This window comes from Chlorocebus sabaeus, chromosome 7, assembly GCF_047675955.1.
Source record: "Chlorocebus sabaeus isolate Y175 chromosome 7, mChlSab1.0.hap1, whole genome shotgun sequence".
Classification (NCBI taxonomy): Eukaryota; Metazoa; Chordata; class Mammalia; order Primates; family Cercopithecidae; genus Chlorocebus; species Chlorocebus sabaeus.
The window spans coordinates 133,688,608-133,711,825 of NC_132910.1; the positions used below are offsets into that span (position 1 = coordinate 133,688,608).

Genomic DNA, 23,218 nt, shown 5'->3' on the forward strand with positions numbered 1-23,218 from the left:
AAAAAGCACTTACTTTCCCCTAAGCAGCCTACATGCCCGATCCCCTCTTCTTTATGAAGAAGTAGATAAGCTTGTCAGTTTCACTGGGTTTTGGATACTCACTTTTCTTTCTCGTGCTGCTCCCATCCGTGTAATAAATGTGCATGTTTTTTCTCCTGTTCATTTGCCTACTGTCCTGGAGTCAATTATGAAATCTCAGAGAGTAGAAAGAAAGTGTTTTCTGTCCCTACAGAAGGCAGCCATTGCTCTGGTGGCACTCATCACTGTCTGCCTGGCGTCATGCATAAGTACCCAGTTGCCCCTAAAAGATTGCAAGCTCTGTGCGGGTGTAGATTGTCTCTCATTCATCTCCTGCAGGCACTCAAGACATAGGAAGAAATGGATGAAGTCTCTTATGTCCTAAGGCCTGCTAAGGTGCTTATGTAATCAAATATTGTCTTACCCTTATAATATGTGTTGCTTTACCTTTGATCATTGTAAGGCCACTTATATAGCATGTTATAATTTATAAAGACATTTTCATATACTTTCTTTTCACCAACATTAATTTCCAACATCCTTCCATGCATGTGATATTTTGGGGACAGGGTAGCTATCTGTTCTTTTGCCCCAAAATTACAACCAGCAGATGGCTGCCTGCATCCCCACTTACAGATGTTGCCTGGCCAACAGCTCTCTGACTTCACAAAGAGGTCATCAATCGTCACAGAACCACAGAATCATGACGTGAGGGCGGCTTGCGCCCCAGCGCGCACCCAGGTCCCTTAGAGTCCCCGTCGTTGGGCTCCCCCGGGGTCCCTGGTTGTGCGCCAGGCAAGATGTTGAGATGCACCCTGGAAAACCGGAATGTTCAAACCAAACAACTGCAAACAGCTGTCTCAAATGTGGAGAAGCATTTTGGAGAACTGTGCCAATTCTTCGCTGCCTACGTACAGAAAACGGCCAGGCCGCGAGACGAAGCGGACCTCCTGATGAATGAAATCAATTCGTATGCCGTACAGAGACCCCACATCTAAAGCTGGGTCTGATGAACTTTGCTGATGAGTTTGCCAAACTTCAGGATTATTGACAAGCAGAGGTTGAAAGACTTGAAGCCAAAGTAGTTAACCCTTGAAAGCTTACGGAACCATTGTAAAAATGAAGCGGGATGACCGCAAGGCAACATTCACAGCAAGGAATCGAGAAGCTAAGTAATTAACTCAAGTAGAAGGAACAGGTCAGCGAAACCCACCTGAACGACATGTTATTGTATCTTTTGAATTTTGACCTTTAAAAAAACGTTTTTAAGGCCAGGCATGGTGGCTCACGCCTGTAATCAAAGCACTTTGGGGGGCCGAGGTGGGCGAATCACGAGGTCAGAAGTTCGAGACCAGTCTGGCTAACATAGTGAAACCCCGTCTCTACTAAAAATACAAAAAAATTAGCCAGGCGTGGTGGAGGGCCCCTGTAATCCCAGCTACTCAGGAGGCTGAGGCAGGAGAATGGCATGAACCCAGCGACGGAGGTTGCAGTGAGCCGAGATCATGCCATTGCACTCCAGCCTGGGTAACAGTGCGAGACTCTGTCTCAAAAAAAAAAAAAAAAAAAAAGAGTGCTTCTTAAGGTTGTTACTGCCCAGCTCAGCCAGAAACCGCATGAGGAGCGTTTGAGGTTCCAGAACACCTCCTTTCCTGAGAGGAGTCCCTGGAGCAGCGGTTTGGGGCTGCGCCAATTGCTTGGTCCTTCTTCCTTTGGACCAAAGGCAGACACAGAATTACAAAGAGCTGAAAGCGATGCTACCCGAACAAGTCATCATCTGGAGGAAACTATTGACAACTTTGAAAGGCAGAAAATAAAGGCTAGAAAGACTATATTTTCCAAATTTTTCACAATTTAAATGTTATTTCACAGCAAAGCTTTAGAGGCCTACACAGCTGCCTACCAGAATATACAAAAGAGTGATGAGGATGAAGATTTAGATTTAGAGGTTTTCTGAAATTCTCTGTATGCACCAGATTATTCATCTCATTTAGAGCAAATTCAAAGTCACCTCCCCAGAGATCACTGTCAGCTAAGTGTGTATCTGGAACAGGACAGGTATCCGCTACCAACTAAGAAAGGATCAGCCAGCAGAAGATGATGAGGATGAAGAGTTAGATGTTACAGAAGAAAATTTTCTTAAGTAAACTACACATTTCCATTTTCATCATAAACGACATGGAATCCACAGTGACTACATTGCAGAACTTTATACTCACTTTGATATGGTAAGCCTCAAAATGAAATTCAACTAGAAATGGAAAAATAACTGAAGGAAACTTATGCTGACCAAAAATGAAAGCTTTAAAAAATATTACACACCAGTCATTTCAACACCCAAAAAAAAAAAAAAAAAAAAAAAAAAATGACTTGAGTGTAGCAGTTTGTTCTGTACTACAGGTGACAGAAAGAAATTATTGACCCTGAAAAGGAGTGTTTTGCTTAATATATTTTCAGAACTGGGAAGAGGGTTGTCTCTTTTCTCCTTCTCCTCCTCTTCTTTTTCAAATTAACACCTCTTGTTTCCAAAAATTTGCTCTACTAGATTCAAATTGCCTTCTTGTTTCATTCTACTTTTCATTTACATTGCTTCCTTCGTTCTCATTATCTCTTTCTCTATTTCTTGCAAATTTTCATCTCTTCGATTTTCCATTCATTTGAACCCTTCATATATTCATTGTCTAACCATCTAAAATGTGGCATGAACAATAGTTATCTTATTCCCTTTTACGTAATTTTTTAGTATCATTTGTTTTCTGTTCTTTCATTAGTGTCTCATTTTACGAATTTTCTACATTATCACTTCCTCCACTATTTCAATGATTTTTTCATTTAACATCCAGATGATCCAAAACCAAACAAACAGAAAAACAAGTTCAGAGAATTATATTACAAACTCCTGTGGGCCCACTATTCAGCTTTATCTGAAATTTTGCCAAATTTATTTCAGGTTTTTGCTTTCTTGGGAAATAAAAAATATGTTAAGAAAGTCCTTTTCTACTCCTGTTTCAGTAAAAACAAAATGTTATCATGAAATGACGTTGAATTTTATCAAGTGCTATTTCTGTATTTCCCATAATGCTCCCATTTTTCCTCAATTTGTTGGTATGAGAAGATAAACACAATTTTCTAATTTTAAACTATCTTTGCATTCTGACATAAATCCAACTTGTTCATGATATATTCTTATTTGTATATTGCTAGAACTATGTTGGCCAAAATTTATTTAGGATTTTGTAACTATATCCACAAATGAAATGGGCTTATATTTTTGTATTGTTATGTTCAAAATTATATGTGTTCATAAGATAAGTTGGGAAACATTCCTCTTTTTCAGCTTAAAAAGTTATTAGATCATTCAGAAAACCATTTGTTGTACATGTAACATTTCTTTGTAAGATTGGGTTTTTGATGGTTTGATTTTTAACTGTTGATAAAATCATGGAAGCATGATTATTGATGCTTGCAAGTTTTCTGTTCCTTTTCAAATCTCTTTTGATATGCTACATTTATTTTAGGAAAATGTCCATTTTATCTTATTTTTTTTTTCAAATGTTTTCATTAAGTTGTGAATAGCATTCTCGTAGGGTTTTCAAAACCTCTATTCCCTCTTTGGCAATGACTCATTTTAGTCCTAGTGTATTTGTGTGTGTGCTTTATCTCATTTTTCCCTACTCAATCTTGCTTGCAAGTCATTCCATCTTATTTGTTTTTGCAGTCAATCAGCTTTAGGCTTTACAATCTTCTCTATCATTTTTTGGTTTTTGTTTCATCCATTTATGCTTTCTGTTAATCCCTTATATCTACTATTTTGGAGTTTACTCTGCTGAGTAATGTGCAGAGCTAAATGTGCAGAGAAAGTTTATGTCATTACTTTTCAGTCCTTTCTTTTTTTCTAAGATTATATATCTCCCACTTACTACACTTTTTTTAAAAAATTTCAACTTTTATTTTAGATACAAGGGGTACATGTGCCGGTTTGTTATGTAGGTAGATTGCCTGATGCTGAGGTTTGGGGTGTGGATCCCGTCACCACCCAGGTGGTGGCACCGTATCCAATAAGGAGTTTTTCAGTCCACATCCCCTACTTCCCTCCCTGCTCTAGTAGTCCACAGTATCTGTTGTTCCCATGTTTATGTCCATGTGTGCTCAAAGTTTAGCTCCCACTTACAAATGAGAGCATGAGGTATTTGGTTTTCTGTTCCTGTGGTAATTTGTTTAGGATTATGGCCTCCGGCTGTATCCATGTTGCTACAAAGGCCGTGGTTTTGTTCTTTTTTATGGCTGTGTACTTACTACACTTTTGATGTGCTCTGCACATTATAATTTTCACGATCATTCAGTTACATATTATTTTCTCTCTCTTTTTTTTTTTTTTTTTTTTTTGAGACATAATCACACTCTGTCACCCAGGCTGGAGTGCAGTACACAATCTCGGCTCACTGCAACCTCTGCCTCCCAGGTTCATCAAGCAATTCTCCTGCCTCAGCCTCCTGAGTAGCTGGGATTACAGGTGTGCCACCACACACGGCTAATTTTTGTATTTTTAGTAGAGATGGGGTTTCACCATGTTGGTCAGGCTGATCTCAAACTCCTGACCTTGCGATCCGCCTGCCTCAGCCTCCCAAAGTGCTGGGATTACAGGCATGAGCCACACCCCCGGCCTCAGTTATGTATTATTTTCTAAGTGAAGCAGCAGCTTGGGATTATGTTCTGCCTCTGGGCAGAATCACATTGTTCCTCAGTTTCATTATCTGTAAAGTGGAAATAACGATAGTTCTTACTTGGGGTCCTATCAGGATTAAATGAGCTAAACATGTAAAATGCATGGAAGAATGTCTGGCACATGGTAAAAGCTCAACTACTGTTAGTAATTATCATTATTATAATTTTTTTCATCCTTAAGTTTTTAGAAGCTTTTTTAATCTCTAAAAATATAATCCTTTGTTGCCTTTTTTATTAATTTTGAATTATTGTACTGAGGTAAGAGAATGCAGCCAACATGATAAAAATGTTTTGCTGTCTACCAAAATTCCAGTATCATTTTTCACAGAAATAGAAAAAAAATCCTAAAATTCACATGGAACCACAAAAAAAACCCAAATAGCCAAAGCAATTCTGAAAAAAAATAAGTTGGAGACATGACACTTCCTGATTTAAATTTATATTACAAAGTTATAGTAACCAACACAGTATGGTACTGGCATAAAAACAGACACATAGACCAGTGGAATCAAATACAGAGTCCCAAAATAAATCCAAACACAGATAATCAACTAACTTCTTTTTTTTTTTTTTTTTTTTGAGATGGAGTCTTGCCCTGTTGCCCAGGCTGGAGTGCAGTGGCATGATCTCAACTCACTACAACCTCTGCCTCCTGGGTTCAAGTGATTCTCATAATTCAGCCTCCAGAGTAGCTGGGATTACAGGCGCCCGCCATCATGCCTGGCTAATTTTTGTATTTTTAGTAGAGATGGGATTTTACCATGTTGGCCAGACTAATCTTGAACTCCTGACCTCTGCTCACCTCGGCTTCCCAAAGTGCTAGGATTACAGGTGTGAGCCACTGTACCCAGTCAGTCAACTAATTTCTGACAAGGGAATCAAAAAAATACAATGGGCAAAGGATCATCTCTTCAGTAAATGGTGCTGGGGAAACTGGAGTTCCACATGCAAAAGAATAAAATTAGATCCCTACCTTACACATGCAGAGAAGTCAACTTAAAATGAATTAAAGACTTAAAATGTAAGACCTGAAACTGTAAAACTACTAGAAAAAAACATAAAGGAAATGCTCCATGACATTGGTCTGGGCAAGGATTTCTTTGGATAGGACCCCAAATATTCAGGCAACAAAAGCAAAAATAGATAAGATTGCATCAAACTAAAAAGCTTCCGCACAAGAAAACAACTAATAAAGTGATGAGACAACCCACAGAGTGGGAAAAAATATTTGCAAATTATATATGTGATGAAGGTTAGTATCGAAAATATATAAGGAATTCAAACTACTCAATGGCATAAAAACAAATAATCCAATTACAAAATGGGCAAAGAACCTGAACAGACACTTCTCAAGACATAAAAGTGGCCATCAGGCTCATGAAAAAAATTGCTCAACATAGCTAATCATTAGGGAAATGCAAATTAAAACTACGATGAGATACCACTCCCATCTGCTAGAAAGGCTCTTATCAAAAAGAAGAAAGGTAAGTATTGGTGAGGATGTAGAGGAAAGGGAACCCTTGTACCCCATTGTTGGTGGGAATAAAAATTAGTACAGTCATTACAGAAAATGGCATGGAGATTCCTCAAAAATCTGAACATAGAACTACCATGTGATCCAGCAATCTCATTTCTGGGAACACATCCAAAAAAAATTGATATCAATATGTCAAAGGAATACCTGTACTCCTATATTCATTGCAACATTATTCCAATAGCCAAGATATGGAATCAACTAGTGTCCATCAACAGATGAATGGATAAAGAAAATATAGTTTATGTATGCATAACAGAATACTCATCAACCTTTAAAAAAGAATGAAATTCTGTCATTTGGGACAACATGGATTAATCTAGAGGACAATACGCTAAGTGGCACAAGCCAGGCACAGAAAAACAAATATTGCATATTTTTACTTACATGTAGGATCTAAAAATAGTCGAACTCATAGAAGCAGAGAGTAGAATGGTGGTTACCCAGAGGCTGAGTGGGAGAGGGAATGGGGTGTTGCTGGTCAAAGGGTACAAAGTTTTAGTTAGACAAGAGGAATAAGTTCAGATCTACTACACAGCAGAGTGACTATAGTCAATAATAATGCATATTTCAAAATATCTAAGAGAGGAAAGTTTAATTGTATTACCACAAAAAATGTTGAGTGAGATGATGTATTTGTTAACTAGCTTGATTCAATCATTCTACATTGTAAACATATACCAAAGTATCATTATACTCTATAAATATAATACAATTATGATTTATCAATTAAAGTAATATTAATTTTTAAAATTTTTGTATTGGTATTTCCTTTGTGACCCTAACATGCTACATGTATGCCTAAACAATATGTGTATTTTCTGCTTGTGAGGCATAGAAGTTTTCTGTTTGTTTGGATTTTTGTTTTTGTTTTTGTTTTTTTTTTTTTGAGATGAAATTTTGCTCTTGTTGCCCAGGCTGGAGTGCAATGGCGCTATCTCGGCTCAGCACAACCTCTGCCTTCTGGGTTCAAGCGATTCTCCTGCTTCAGCCTCCCAAGTAGCTGGGATTACAGGCCCATGCCACCACGCCTGGCTAATTTGTTTTTTAATTGTTATTTTTAGTAGAGACAGGGTTTTACCATGTTGCCCAGGCTGGTCTCCAACTCCTGACCTCAAGTGATCCACCCGCCTCAGCTTTCCAAAGTACTGGGATTACAGGCATGAGGCACCACACCAGGCCTCCATTTAACTGTTTTTTAAATCCTCAGTAACACTTTTTGCCTTCAACACCAAGATGCCCAATATTGTTATAGCCCACAAGGTTTGTTCCATTTTGTTTTGTTTTGTTTTCGGAGAGTAGATGTTTGGTTGCCCCTTTTTGATTCTTTACTTTTGACCTTTCCTTATCAGTAGGTATCTCTCTTACAACAGAATACAGCAAGAATTTTTAAAACACAAGTTTTAACTGATACTATATCCATTTGTATTTGTTAGAATTACTGATATATTGGATTTATTTCTGCAATCTTGTTTTTGTGCTTCTTTCCATACTCTGCTTCTTATTTTTCCTTTCTCATCTCCTAGCAAATTAACCATTTTCATCATCCCTCCCTTTTATTTTCAACTCATTTTAAAGTTGTATGTTCTTTTTTATTCTTTTGGGAATTACTCTTACATTTTCTAGATGTATATTTGACTTAAAACCAAGAGTTAATCAATATGCTTACTCATTTCACAAACACCATTAGGATTTAAAAACACATTTTAAAACTCCCAAAACCTTATGTGTCATTTTAGTTACAAAAACGCATTTTAAAACTCCCAAAACCTTATGTGTCATTTAGTTACAAAATTGTTTTTACACCCTCAAATTAGCTATTATTGAGTTTGTTCTTTGACATAGTTAGTGCTTTTTAGACTTTGCCGAAAATTTATACATTTCTTTGCTATTTATTTTTGTAACTTGGTCTTTCCTTCTGAGCACAGTTATCTTCTTCCTGAGGAGAAAAATCAAATGGTTCTGTCAGTGAGTCTGTGAAGGTAAATACATGGTAGTGGTGTTCCCAAGCCAAGAAATGCACATAAACTGCTGTCCTTGAGCTGGGACTATGGATTTATGCTGATCTTTCTCTTTAAGGTTATTGCCTTTCACAGTTATCAGATTTATGCAGGGATCTCAGTTCTTATCTTCTGTCAACAGTAGGCCTATGGCCCCATTCCTTGTGTCTGCATGAAAGTTAAACCCAAGTCCCTGTTCTCCAGGGATGCTCGCCTACGGCTGCTTCAGACCATGTGCTAGCAGCTCTGGTTGTCATTTCTGGTTATTTCTCTGGGCAATGCTTTCTTGAGCACTCAGGTCTACATTTTAGAAAATATTTGTTCTAGTTTTACTAGCATTTGTAGTTCTTTAGAGGAGAGTTTTCAAAACATTAGGTCCACAGTATTGCCAAGCCAGAAGTCTCAGATCTACAGTTTATTTTACAAAAATTTCCTTCCTGGATTTAGATCATATTTCTCTGTGACACTGTCATGTGTAACTTTTGTCTCTCCCAAAAGTCTTCAGTAGATTGTAAAATACATTGTATAAATAAAATTTTCCAAAATAACTTTATTAACCACTTTTACACTGAGCAGAATATGTCTCTCATTCTCTCAAAAATGATCAGGAGATAATTTTTTCATTTATGAGTTTCTATTGCAGCTTTCATTTTCTTACGTAGACACAATTTCAGAGACAATTCAATTTCAAGTTTGTTGCTGCTATTATAAAATATGGACTCAGTATAGACATTTAAAATACTAGATGGTTCATAGAAATAAAATGTTTCTGCACTAGACAGGCAGGCTGCCAATAGTTTCCAAGTACAAGTTCTGCCAAGTCCCTTTCCCAAGAACCTTATGAACCAGGTAACCCTGTGAGGAATGCACATTACAAACTCCTGAACACACTAAATATATAAATTGCTTTTCAGAATATCTTTAGCAATATGTTCTTTAGTGATATGTTATGTCAGTGACAGTCTCGAAAGGTCCTAATTTTATGTGTCAGACACACACACACATTTGTTTGTTTGTTTTTTAAATCAAAATATCTGGTAAAGGATAATATTGGGTTCATGTCTCCATTTATGGCCAAAGAGTAACAGTCATGGAGAAAGTTAAAAAAAAAAAAAAAAAAAAAAAAAAAAAAAAAAGCTCCCCCATTGATGTGCCCTGTACTGTGATCAAAATAAAGAAAAGATTTTTCTAGATCATAAACGCCAGCATCTTAGAAGTGTCCAGGAACTCAATAAAATATTAGCAAATCAAATTCAACAACACATCAAAAAGATTAAATGTTATGATCAAGTGGGATTGATTGCTGGCAGGCAAGGCTGGTTTAATACATGCAAATCAATCAATGAGATACATCACATTAGTAGACTAAAACATAAAAACCACACAATCAGATCAATTAACACAGAAAAAGCATTTCACAAAGTTTAACATTCCTTCTTTATAAAAATTCTGAACAGTTTAGATATAGAAAGAAAGTTCCTCAACATAATAAATACCATTTACAAAAACCCACAGCTAACATAATAATAATGGGAGAAACTGAAAATTTTTCCTCTAAGACCTGGTACAAGGCAGGGATGCCCATCCTCACCACCCTATTCAACATAGTACTGAAAGTCCTATCAAGAGCAATTAGACAAGAAAAAGAGATAAAAATCTATCTGAATTGGAAAGGAAGAAATAAAATTATCTCTATCTGCAGATTACATGATTCTATATGTAGAAAATCCCAAAGATTCTACCAAAAACTGTTAAATATAATGAATAAATTCAATAAAGTTGCAAAATACAAAATCAACATGGAAAATCCATGGCATTTCTATACACAAGTAACAACTTAGCTGAAAAAGAAATTTAAAAACCATAGATCATGATGTTCCTCTAAAGAGAAAAAAGAAAGATAAAAGGGAAGTAGTTAATTAAAATTTTTTTAAAGAAATTGAAAAACCATCCCATTTATAATACCATAAAAAATAGGAATAAATTAAACCAGGAGGCGATAAATCTGTACACTGAGACCTACGAAATAATGATGAAAGAGATGGAAAGGGACACAAATAAATGGAAAGATATTCCATGCTCATGGACCAGAAGAACTGATGTTGTTAAATGTCTGTGCTATCTAAAGCAACATGTGGATTCAATGCATCTTGACCAAAATCCCAACATTCCTCACAGAAATAGAAAAAAAATTCCTAAGATTCATATAGAACCGCAAAAAAAACTCTGAATAGCCAAAGCCATTCTGGAAAAAAAAAAAAAAAAAGTTGGAGACATCACACTTCCTGATTTAAATTTATATTATAAAACTATAGTAACCAACACAGTATGATACTGGCATAAAAACGAACACATAGACAAGTGGAACAGAATGGAGAGCCCAGAAATAAATCTAAACACATATGGCCAACTAATTTTCAAAAAGGATACCAAAAAGACACAGTAGGGAAACAATAATCTCTTCAATAAATAGTGCCGGGAAAACTGAATTTCCACATGCAAGAGAATGAAATTGGACTCTTATCTCACACCATACACAAAAAAACTTAGAATGGATAAAAGACCTAAAGGTAAGGCCTGAAACCATAAAACTCCCAGAAGTATGCGTAGGGTAAAAGCCTTGGCAATGATTTCTTGAATACCACACTAAAATGCAGGCTATAAAAGTAAAAATGAATAAATGGGACTATATCAAACAAAAAAGTTTCTGCATAGCAAAGGATACAATCAACAAAATGAAAAGGCAATTTACAGATTAGAAAAAAATATATTTGCTAACTATATAACAGATGAGGGGTTAAGGTTCAAGATTTATAAAGAATTTGTACAACTTAATAGCAAAAAATCCCATATAACCTGATTTATAAATTTCTCCAAAGATGACATGAAAATGGACAACAGGTATATGAAAAGCTTCTTAGCAACACTAATGATTATGGAGATCAAAACCATTATGACATATCACCTCACACCTGTTAGAATAGCCATTATCAAAAAGACAAGAAATAACAAGTTTGGGGAGGGTATGCGGGAAAAGGAACACTTGCACGCTGTTGGCGGCAATGTACGGTTGACCCTTGAACAACACAAGTTTGAACTGTTTGGCTCCACTTCTATGTGAATTTTTTACAGTAAGCACATTGAAAACATGTTTGGAGATTTGTGACAATTTGAAAAACTTGCAGACAAACTGTGTAACCTAGAATTGTCTTTAAAAATAAGAAAAAGTTAGGAATGTCATGAATGCACAAAGCATGTGTAGTAAATTTTATCATTTACTACCTTAAAGCATACACAAATCTATTACAAAAAGTTAAACAGGCAAACATAGACTGTACTTGGCACCATTCATGGTCAAGAGAAATGTAAATAAATGTAAAGATGCAGTATTTACTCACAACTGCATAAAATTACCTGCGGTAATACTGTACTACTGTGAAAATCTTGTAGCCACCTCCTGTTGCTGTTGCAGCAGAACTCAAGTGTTGTGAATGTCCGCTTAAAATGCTGTGTGACGCTGATCATCTCTCAGTGGGCAATTCATCTCGCCAGTAAATTGTGCATTGCAGTAAAAAGTGATCTCTTGTGATTCTCATGAATATTTTGTTGTGTTTAATGCAATACCATAAACCTCGAATAAGACTATGGGACCCATAAGAAGTGCCACTAGTAATGCTGGAAGTTCTCCCAAGAAGCAATTAAAAATCATGACATTATAAGAAAAAGTTGAATTGCTTTGATATGTACCGTAGATTCAGGTGTGCAGCTGTGATTGCCACCATTTCAAGATAAATGAATCCAGCATTCAGACCATGTTTTAGAAAAAAAAAAAAAGGAAAGGAAATTGTGAAGTTGTCCCTACAGCTACACCAGAAGGCATGAAAACCTTGCACTTTTTGTGAAATGCCTTTTTGTCTCATATAGGAAACACAGCTTTTATGTGGGTGCAGGATTGCTATAAAATGGGCATACCTATAGGCTCTAATATAACTGGGGGAAAAGCGAAGTCATTAGATGATGAGTTAAATGATAAGGAAGGTGAAGGATCTAAAGGTGGAGAATTTGGTCAGGCGTGGTGGCTCACGCCTGTAATCCCAGCACTTTGGGAGGCCGAGGTGGGTGGATCTCCTGAGGCCAGGAGTTCAAGACCAGTCTGGTAAATAGAGTGAAACCCCATCTCTACTAAAAACACACAAATTAACTGGGCGAGGTGGCAGGTGCCTGTAATCCCAGCTACTCAGGAGCCTGAGGCAGGAGAATTGCTTGAACCTGAGAGGCGGAGGTTGAAGTGAGCCAAGATCACACCACTGCACTCCAGCCTGGGTGACAGAGTGAGACTCCGTCTCTAAATAAATAAATAAATAAATAAAAGTGGAGAATTTAATGCCAGCAAAGGATGGTTTGATAATTTTGGAGAGAGGTTTGGCTTTTAAAATGTCAAGATAACAGGAGAAGCAGCTTCTGTTGACCAAGAGGCAGCAGATGAGTTCCCAGATGTCATTAAGATGATCACTGAGAAGAGATACCTGAATGAATCAGTTTTTCTGTTTTTTGTTTTTTGGCTTTTGAGACAGAGCTCGCTCTGTTGCCCAGGCTGGAGTGCAGTGGCGATCTCAGCTCACTGAAGCCTCCTGGGTTCAAGCAATTCTTGTGCTTCAGCCTCCTGAGTAGCTGGAGTCCCAGCTACAGGTGCATGACACCACACCCAGTTAATTTTTGTATTTTTTGGTGGAGACAGGGTTTCACCATGTTGAGGGCTGGTCTTGAACTCCTGGCCTCAAGTGATCCACCCGCCTCGGCCTCCCAAAGTGCTGAGATTACAGGCATGAGCCACCATGTCCAGCCCTGAATCAGTTTTTAATGCAGACAAAAGTGCCCTATTCTGCAAGCAAAAAATGCCACAAAGGATATTTATTAGTAAGGAAGAGAAGAAGGTTCAGGATTTAAGGCAAGAAGTGATAGGCTAACTCTATTGTTATAGGCAAACATAGTTGAATTTATGAAAACAGGACTGCCCTTATCTATAAAACTGCAAACCCCAAGCCTTTGAACGGAAAAGATAAACAGCTGCCAGTTTTTTGGTTATACAATAAGAAGAGCTGGACAACAAGAACACTTTTTTTGGATTACTTCCATCAGTGCTTTGTCCCCAAAGTCAAGAAGTACCCTTGCAGTAAGGGATCATTTTTTAAAGTTCTTTTGGACAATGCTCCCTGGGCACCCAGAACCTCATGAGTTCAAAACCAAAGAAGTCAAAGTGGTCTACTTTCCCAAACACAGTATCTCTAATTCAGTCTCTAGATGAGGGGAGCCATAAGGCTCATTACACACTGCAACTCTATGGAAAGGATTGTCAATGCTATGGAAGAGAACCCCAAAAGAGAACATTATGAAAGTCTGGAAGGGTCACACCATTGAAAATGCCATCATCGTTAGGGACAAAGCCATGAAAGCCACCAAGCCTACAACAAGAAATTCTTGCTGAAGAAAACTATGTCCAGATGTTGTGGATGACTTCACAGAATTTACAACAGAGCCAATCAAGGAAATCAAGAAAGAGACTGTGGATATGGAAAGAAAAAAAAAGCTAGAGAGTAAAGGGTTGCAAGATATGCATCTTGGAAAAACAAGATACACACACACACACACAAATGTGTTTTGGTTTTATTGTTTGTGTGTTTGGTTTTTTGAGATGGAGTCTCACTCTGTCACCCAGGCTGGAGTGCAGTGGCACGATCTTGGCTCACTGCAACCTTCGCCTCCCAGGTTCAAGCAATGCTCCTGCCTTAGCCTCCAGAGTTGAGATTACAGGCATGCACCACGACGCCCAGCTAATTTTTTTGTATTTTTCATAGAGATGGTGTTTCACCATGTTGGCCAGGCTGGTCTCAAACTCCTGACCTCAAGCGACTCTTCTGCCTTGCCCTTCCAAAGTGGTGGGATTACAAGCATGAGCCACTGCACCTGGCCATAAACACATTTCATATTAATATAAATGGCATATTTTTATTAAAAATAACTATATTTTTAAAACAAGAAAATCAGCAAGAAAGGTGGCATTGTTTTATCTGCAAATCTCTTTAGTGTCTCACTTAACAAAAGGTGGCCCACCTTGGCCTCTCCAAAAAAGGTTTTAAGATATAGGAGAAATTCAGGAGTGAATAGACACCACACTAGAGGAATTAACAGACAACGATGATGGAGGTGAGTGCTTCCGAACCAGCGCCAGACAGCGAGGCAGTGCCAGAAAACAAATTGACATTAGATTATCTGGCAGAAGGGTTTTGATTATTCAAGACTGCTTTTGACTTCTTTTACAACATAGACCCTTCTATGATATAGGCAATGAAACTAAAACACACGGTGGAAAAATGATTGGTATCATATGCAAACATTTTTAGAGAAATGAAAGAGCAAAAATGTCAGGCAGAAGTTACAATGTATTCCCATAAAGTTACACCTAGTGTTCCTGCCTCTCCTGGCTCCTCTTCCACCTCCTCCACCTCTTCCATATCTGCCAACCCTGAGACAGCAAGACCAACCCCTCCTCTTCCTTCCTCTCAGCCTACTCAATGTAAAAATGACAACGATGAAGACCTTTATGGTGATCAACTTCCACTTAAAGACTAGTAAATATATTATCTTTCATGTTTAATTAATGTGAATACATAACAGTTATACATATTTATGGGGTACATGTGATATTTTAAAACAAGCAAACAATGTGTAGTAATCAAATCAGGGTAACTAGAATATCTAAAACCTCAAATATTTATCATTTCTTTGTATTAGAACCATAATTCCACTCTTTTTGTCATTTTGAAATACATAATAAATTATTATTAACTATAGTCACCCTATTGTGCTCCCAAGTACTAGGTCTTATTCCTTCTATCTAACTATATTTTTGTATCCATTAATTATTTCCTTTATCTGTCCACCCTTCCCCTCCCTACCAACTACCCTTCCTAGCTTCTGGTAACCATCATCCTCCTCTCTGCTTTCATGAGTTTACTTTCTCTTCCAAACTCCAACATGTAAGTAAGAAATTGAGATATTTGTTTTTCTGTGCCTCACTTTTTTTTCACTTGACATTGATTCCTCTAACTCCATCCATGTTGTTGCAAATGACAGGATTTCATTCTTTTTTGTGACTGAATAATATTCCATTGTGTATATACACCACATTTTCTTTATCCATTCATCCATTAATGGGCAGTTAGGCCGATTCCATGTCTTGTCTATTGTGAATAGTGCTGCAATAAACCTGGGAGTACACATATCTCTTTGACATACTGATCTCCTTTCTTTTGAATATATACCTATCAGTGAGATTGCTAGATCACATGGTCGTTCTATGTTTAGTTTTTTGAGGAACTTCCATACTGTTCTCCATAGTGGCTATACTAATTTACACTCCAACCAACAGTGTACAAGTGTTCCCCTCTCTCCACATCCTCTCTAGCATTTCTTATTGCCTGTCTTTTGAATAAAAGTTCTTTTAACTGGGGTGAGTTACTATCTTATTGTAGTTTCGATTTCTCTGATGATTAGTGATATTAGACATTTTTTCAGGTACCTGTTGGCCTTTTGTATGTCTCCCTTTGAGAAATGTCGAGTCAGATTGATTGCCCATTCTTGACTGGGTTACTTGGGGCTTTTCTCCTATAGAGTTGTTTTAGCTTTTTAAATATTCTGGTTAAGAGTCCTTTGTCAAGTGTATGGATTCCCTCAAAAGCATCAGCTTTCCCAGAGTGCTCTACAAACGCTGTCATTCTCTATGTGTGTCAAGGTGTTCAGAAGGTTGGGAAACTGCCCCATGGTGAGGTGTTAACTCTGATGCACCTCACAGAATCTTAATGGATTTAGGTTTAGGCTTTTGAAAATAAAATCTTGTTCTCTCCTTTTTTTTTTTTTTTGTTCCGCCATGCGCCATGTCACATCCCACCTTTGAAACAATGAGTCAAGCTTTCCACTTGTTCAAAAAAGAAAACTAGAAAGAAAAAAAGGACATAGAGTAGTATCTCTAAAACAATTCCTAAAGTGTGGTCCACGGACCCCCTAAGAGTCTGGAGACCCCTGCAAGGGGTCTGTGAAGTCAAAACTCTTTTCATAATAATATTAAGATGTCATTTGCTCCTTTCACCCTCATTCTTTCCTGAGAGGACAGTGCAGTTTTCCAGACACTACATGATGTATTACGATGTAATAAATTTACTGTTGACATTCATGTGATAATCCAGCCGCCTTTTGTTAAGTGAGACACTAAAGAGATTTGCAGAGAAAACAATACCACCTTTCTTGCTGATTTTCTTCTTTTAAAAATATAGTTATTTTTAATAAAAATATGCCATTTATATGAATATGAAGTGTGTTATGGCCAGGTGCAGTGGCTCATGCTTGTAATCCCACCACTTTGGAAGGGCAAGGCAGGAGAGTCGCTTGAGGCCAGGAGTTCGAGACCAGCCTTGACAACATAGCAAGACCCCCATTTCTACAAAAAAATGTTTTTTAAAAATTAGCCAGGAGGAACAGAAAAACCAAACATGGCAGGTTCTCACTCACAAGTGGGAGTTAACCAATGAGGATACATGGACATAGGGAGGGGAACATCACACAACAGGGCCTGTCGGGGGATAGGGGGAAGTGGAGGGAGAGCATTAGGACAAATACTTAACGCATGCGGAGCTTAAAACCTAGATGATGGGTTGATGGGCAGCAAACCACCATGGCACATATATACCCATGTAACAAACCTGCACGTTCTGCACATGTATCCCAGAACTTCAAGTAAAATAATAAATACATAAATAAATAAGAGTCCCTCGTCAGGCTGGGTGTGGTGGCTCATGCCTGTAATACGAGCACTTTGGGAGGCCAAGGAGGGTGGACCACGAGATCAAGAGATCAAGCCAACATGGTGACATGGTGGCCAACACAGTGAAACCCTGTCTCTACTGAAAATACAAAAAATTAGCTGGGCATGGTGGCGCGTGCCTGTAGTCCCAGCTACTCAGGAGGCTGAGGCAGAAGGGTTGCTTGAACCTGGGAGGCAGAGGTTGCAGTGAGCTGAGATCATGCCACTGCACTCCAGCCTGGCGACAGAGTGAGGCTCCGTCTCAAAAAAAAAAAAAATAGTGTGTTATATTCAGGATTTTTGCCAAATGGGCAGATCATGGTTGTACTTGTGACCAGTTGGGGCCAAGGACAGTGCGGGGTTGAGAAACAGGTAACTGTGAGAGGATGAATATGTTAATTTTTTCCATCCTAGTAACTATTTTACTATATATGTATTTTATGGGTTTTTGTTGTTGTTTTGAGACAGAATCCCACTCTGTTGCCTAGGTTGGAGTGCAGTCACACAATCTCAGCTCACTGCAAGCTCTACCTCCTGGGTTCGAGCGATTCTCATGCCTCAGCCTGCCGAGTAGCTGGAACCACAGGTGCACACCACCATGCCCAGCTTATTTTTGTATTTTTTTGTAGAGATAGGGTTTCACCATGGCTGGTCTCCAACTCCTGGCCTCAAGTGATCCTCCCACCTTGGCCTCCCAAAGTGCTGGGATTACAGGCGTGAGCCACTGTGCCCAGCCTATATATGTATTTTATAACATAATGTTGTATACCTTAAGCATACACAATAAGAAAAACAAATTTTAGATAGAAGCGTCAGGGTAGCTGTGTGGAAAAATCACCATAGCAAATGTGATGGGATCCCCCCTCCAGTTTCCCACACTCAGTAAAGCAGCCCTGTGCAGAAAGAGCTGCTCCTCTGTGCTTTTCACTATTGCTTTGGGCGAGAGAATAGCTATACATGTAGAATTTAGCCATGTATAGCTGTAAAGCCAGCAGGTGTAACCGTGACCAGAGAGAAGGAAAGCTGTGGCAGTTGTCCCAGAGCCACTCCTGATACCTCCTCCCTCGCTCCCTGGAGAAGTCACCACTCGCCTGACTTTTGTGGTAGTAATTTATTTGCTCTTTATCTCCTCCATGCGTGCACTCTAAACAACAGAGAATCACTTTGTCTATTTATGAACTTTTTAAGGAACTTTAAATAAAACCATGATGATTATATCGCTTTGTGATTTGTTTTCTCCTTGGTATTGGTTCATCCTGGTTGTGAGTAGCTTAATTCATTCATTAGGGTTGCTATATAATAATCGCTCTATGACTATACCATGATTGATTGATTGATTCTATTGTTGCTCTGCCATATTTTATGACAATAACCTCCTCCAAATCCTCTGTATTTACCACTGTGCCTCCCATCCTCTGCACCCCGGGGGTGAACATCTAGCTCTTTACATACTTTGGACATAATATATTGCTTTTGTCTTTGGCACTCAAGAGAATCTACAGTTGTTTATACTTTTCTTGAAATTCTTGGAATGCCAAGAGTTGCTTGATTAGTAATAAATAATATTCTTAGAGTCATTTTTTTTCACCTTCAATCACAGCATTTATCTCAGATAAAACCCACAGTGAGCGGACAGCAACTTCTTGTGTATGATAATACTGAAGATGCCTGGCTGGTCACCAGAAACACTTCAAAGCAGAGGTTTTTTGTTTGTTTTGTTTTGTTTTGTTTTTGGAGACAGAGTTTCACTCTTGTTGCTGAGGCTGGAGTGCAACGATGCGATCTCAGCTCACCGCAACCTCCGCCTCCCGGGTTCAAGCCATTCTCCTGCCTCAGCCTCCCAAGTAGCTGGGATTACAGGCATGCGCTACCACGCCCGGCTAATGTTGTATTTTTAGTAGAGACAGGATTTCTCCATGTTGGTCAGGCTGGTCTCTAACTCCTGACCTCAGGTGATCCTCCCACCTCACCTCCCAAAGTGCTGGGATTACAGGTGTGAGCCACCGCACCCAGCCAGTCCACATTTTCTTAATTACTATTTTTTCTTTTTTTTTTTTGAGATAGGGGTCTCATTCTGATGCCCAGGCTGGAGTGAAGTGGCACGATCTCAGCTCACTGCAGCCTCCACCTCCTGAATTCAAGCGATCCTCCCTCCTCAGCCCCTTGAGCAGTCGGGACCACAGGTGTGTGCCACCATGCCAGGCTAATTTTTGTAATTTTTGTAGAGATAGGGTTTCACCATGTTGCCCAGGCTGGCCTCAAACTCTTGGCCTCAAGCAATCGGCCCGCCTCAGCCTCCAAAAGTGCTGGGATTGCAAGGGTGAGCCAGCACGCCCTGCTCACATTTCATCTATCCATCCCTTGATGCTTGGGATGCTTCCACATTTTGGCTACTGTGAACAATGCTGCTATGAACCTTGGTGTACAGATATCTCTTCGAATATCTGCTTTCATTTCTTTTGGATTATATACCCAGAAGTTTAATTGTTGGATCATATGGTAGTTCTATTTTTAATTTTTTGAGGAACTGCCATGTTTTCTACAGTAGCCACACTATTTTACATTCCCATTAACAGGCACAAGGATTTCAATCTCTCCACATATTTGCCAACACTTGGTATTAGCTGTTTGTTGTTTTTTAATAGTGGCCAACCAAATGGATGTGATGTGTATCTCATTGTGGTTTTCATTCACATTTTCTTTTTTCTTTCTTTCTTTTTTGGAGATGAGGTTTTGCTATGTTGCCCAGGCTGGAGTGCAGTAGCTATTCACAGGAGCAATCACAGTGCACTGCAATCTCAAGCTCTGGGCCTCAAGGGATCCTCCTGCCGCAGTCTCCTGAGTAGCTGGGAGTACAGGCTCATGGCAGCATGCCCAGCTTTGATTTGCATTTCCTTAATGATTAGTGATGTTGAGCATATTTTTGTGTGCTTATTGGTGGTTTATATATTTTCTTTGGGGAAATGTCTATTTACTCATTTTTAAAACTGGTTGTTGGCTTTTTGTTGCTGTGTTTTCATTCTTTATATATTCTGGATATGAACCCCTTATCAGACATATGATTTGCAAATAATTCTTCCATCCCATAGGTTGCCTTTTCACTTTGTGACCTATGTCCTTTGATGCACAGAAGTTTTAAATGTTTGATGTAGTTCACCTAGCTAATTTTTGATTTGTTGTCTGTACTTTTAGTGTTAATACAAAAACTCATTCCCAAATCCAATGTCATGGAGCTTTTCTCCTATGTTTTATTCTAGGAATTTTATAGTTTTAGGTCTTTTACTTCAGTTTTGAGTTAATTTTTGCATACAGTGTAAGGTAAGGGTTCCTCTTCAATATTTTTTTCTTTTTTTGGCATGTCAATATCCAATTTTTCCAATACTATTTGTTGAAGAGATTCTCTTTTCCCCAGGTATTGGCACCCTGTTGAAAAACATCTGACCATATATGGGATGGTTTATTTCTGGGTTCTCTATTCTATTCCATTGGCCTACATGTGTGTCTTTTTGCCAGTACCACACTGTGTTGATTATGATAGTTTTGTAGTAGGTTTTGAAATTAGGATGTTTGAGACTTCCAACTCTGTTCTTCTTTTTCAACATTGTTTTGGCTGTTTGGAGGTCCTAAAGATTCTATATGAATTTGAGGGCTATAAGAATGTGACTTGCTTCTTTTTCTCAAATTAAGCTTGTGAGTTTCTCCCAAGTTGCACATTGTGGTAGTTCATTTATTTCCAGAGTCCTATTTATCCAGTCTACTCCTGTTGAACATTTGGGACCTTTCCACTGGGGCTACTAAGAATAGTGCTGCTATATACACCCCTACATATATTTTATGGCATGATTGTGTAACAGTTTCTCAAGAGTATATCCATAAGAGTAGAATTTGTATGTTTATCTGCAACTCTATAGAACAATCCCTGACTATTTTCCAAATGGTTACCTGTTTATGGCATGTAAGATTCCATTGCTCCACCTTTTTATGTAATCACCTGCTATGGTTTAAATGTTCCCTCCAAAGCTCACCTTGAAGTTTAATTGCCATTGTAACAGTATTGGGAGCTAGAACCTTTAAGAATTGATTAGGTCAGAAGGGTGGGGAATGGATTAATGCCATTATCATGGAAGTGGGTTAGTTATGGTGGGAGTTCAGCCCCCTTTTTCTTTGCCTCATATGCTCACTTGCCCTTCTTCCTTTCTGCCATCCTACATTGCATCTGGAAGTCCATCACCAGACATGACCCCTTGAACTTGGACTTTCCAGCCTCCAAAACCATGAGACAAATAAATCTCTTTTCTTTAAAAATTACCCAATCTGTGGTATTCTGTTATAGCAGCAGAAAACAGACTAAGGCATCACCAAATTTTGTTTTTTATCACAGTAAAAAATATTAGAAGCAACCCAAATAGCTATCAATGTGCAGTTAGCTAAATAAATTATTACAGAGCCATACAGCAGAATATTTTATAGCCATTAAAAGTGACAAGAACAACTCACCTTTATTATCTAGGCACCAGGGTCTGTTCTAAGTGCTTTCCATATATCATCTAGTTTGATTCTTACAATGACTCCATGAGGTAAATGTTATTATTCTGCCCATGTTACAGGTGAAGAACCTGAGACACAAAGATATTAAATTACTTCCTCGGGTGGGGTGTGGTGGTGCACGCCTGTATTCTCAGCACTTTAGGAGGCCAAGGGGGGGTGTATCATGAGGTCAGGAGTTCGAGACAAGCCTGGCTAGCATGGTGAAGCCCCGTCTCTACTAAAAATACAAAAAATTAGCCAGGCATGGTGGTGCATGCCTGCAGTCCCAGCTACTCGGGAGGTTGAGTCAGGAAAATTGCTTGAACCCAGGAGGCAGAGGCTGCAGTGAGCCAAAATCCCGCCATTGCACTCCAGCCTGGGCGACAGAGCAAGACTCAATCTAAAAAAATAAAAAAAACTTCCTCAATTTCACATAGCTGATAAGTAGAACAGCCAGGATTAAAACCCAGCCAAGCTGATTCTGTAGCTATTATTAAATGGTCCAAAATAAAATTTAGAAATGAAATAAAAGTAATCAAGAACACCAGAACTAGGCAAATCCTGTTAGTCTTAAAGCTATCTAACCTTCATATGAAATTTTGTGGTTTTCTTTAGACTGGATTTCAGAAAAAGAAATACAGAATTTTTCCCATGGTCACTCTTCTGAGGCCTAGTCAAAAGGGCTAGGTCATTAGAAGAGCTACTAAAAGTTGAAATATTGCCAGAAATATCTTTATTTCTCATACACGACACATGGCTATTCAAAATCCATTTTGCTTGCAGAATACTCAAAATATATTTATGTATTTTCAATCAACTCCAGGATCTGAGTAGTTTTTAGAATTGTAAAGAGTCAGTTTATTTTATAATGTCTCTCTCTGCGAATGTTCACTCCTCTTACCGTGTCACCTCTTCCCCTCAGCTGATAGCCTCACGTCCTGTTTCATACAGACAGGCAGTAATTATCGTGTGAAGCCCACCCCAACTTTCTGTCACCAAAGCCAGAAGCCACCCAGATCTGAGGCCAAGCCCTTCTTCTTCCCCTAGAGGGAGTGTCCCTCCTGATAGTGTCCTCCCATGAGCCCTTGACCCCATCTCTGCACGCTGTCTCAGGAAGCTCGGTGCACCAATTATCCCCTGTACTCCTCCTTCTCAATTTGGCCTTTCCCAGAATCATATAATCATGCTCTGGTGGCTCCCACCTCAGCAAACAAACAAGTAAACACAAGCACAAGTATCTAAACAACAAACCAGACATCTGGTCAAGATGGTGCAACGAATTTATGCTTTAAAGCACTCCTCTTCTTAAAACTTAGTCATGAGAGATAAAATATAAAAATAGAAACCAGACTCAAAAAGAAAACAGAACAAAAATCTATATCTCTTTGCACTGGAAAAAGAACAGAACTGCAAAGCAAGGCCAGATGGGCTCCAGCTCCAGAGGAGAACAGTATGGTTGGGATTGATTCCTGTGTGATAAAGGGGTGAAGCGAGGCTCAATAACAAGGCCAGGACCTGGGGTGGAGCTTCCCTAGTATGTGAAAAGACCTGGCCTTG

The 23,218-nt window shown here is 38.7% G+C and overlaps 1 pseudogene; it reads left to right on the plus strand.

The window, feature by feature from the left end:
- Positions 1–818: 818 nt before the first annotated feature.
- On the plus strand, positions 819–2,165 carry LOC103236593 (CBY1-interacting BAR domain-containing protein 1-like; annotated as a pseudogene).
- Positions 2,166–23,218: the final 21,053 nt, after the last annotated feature.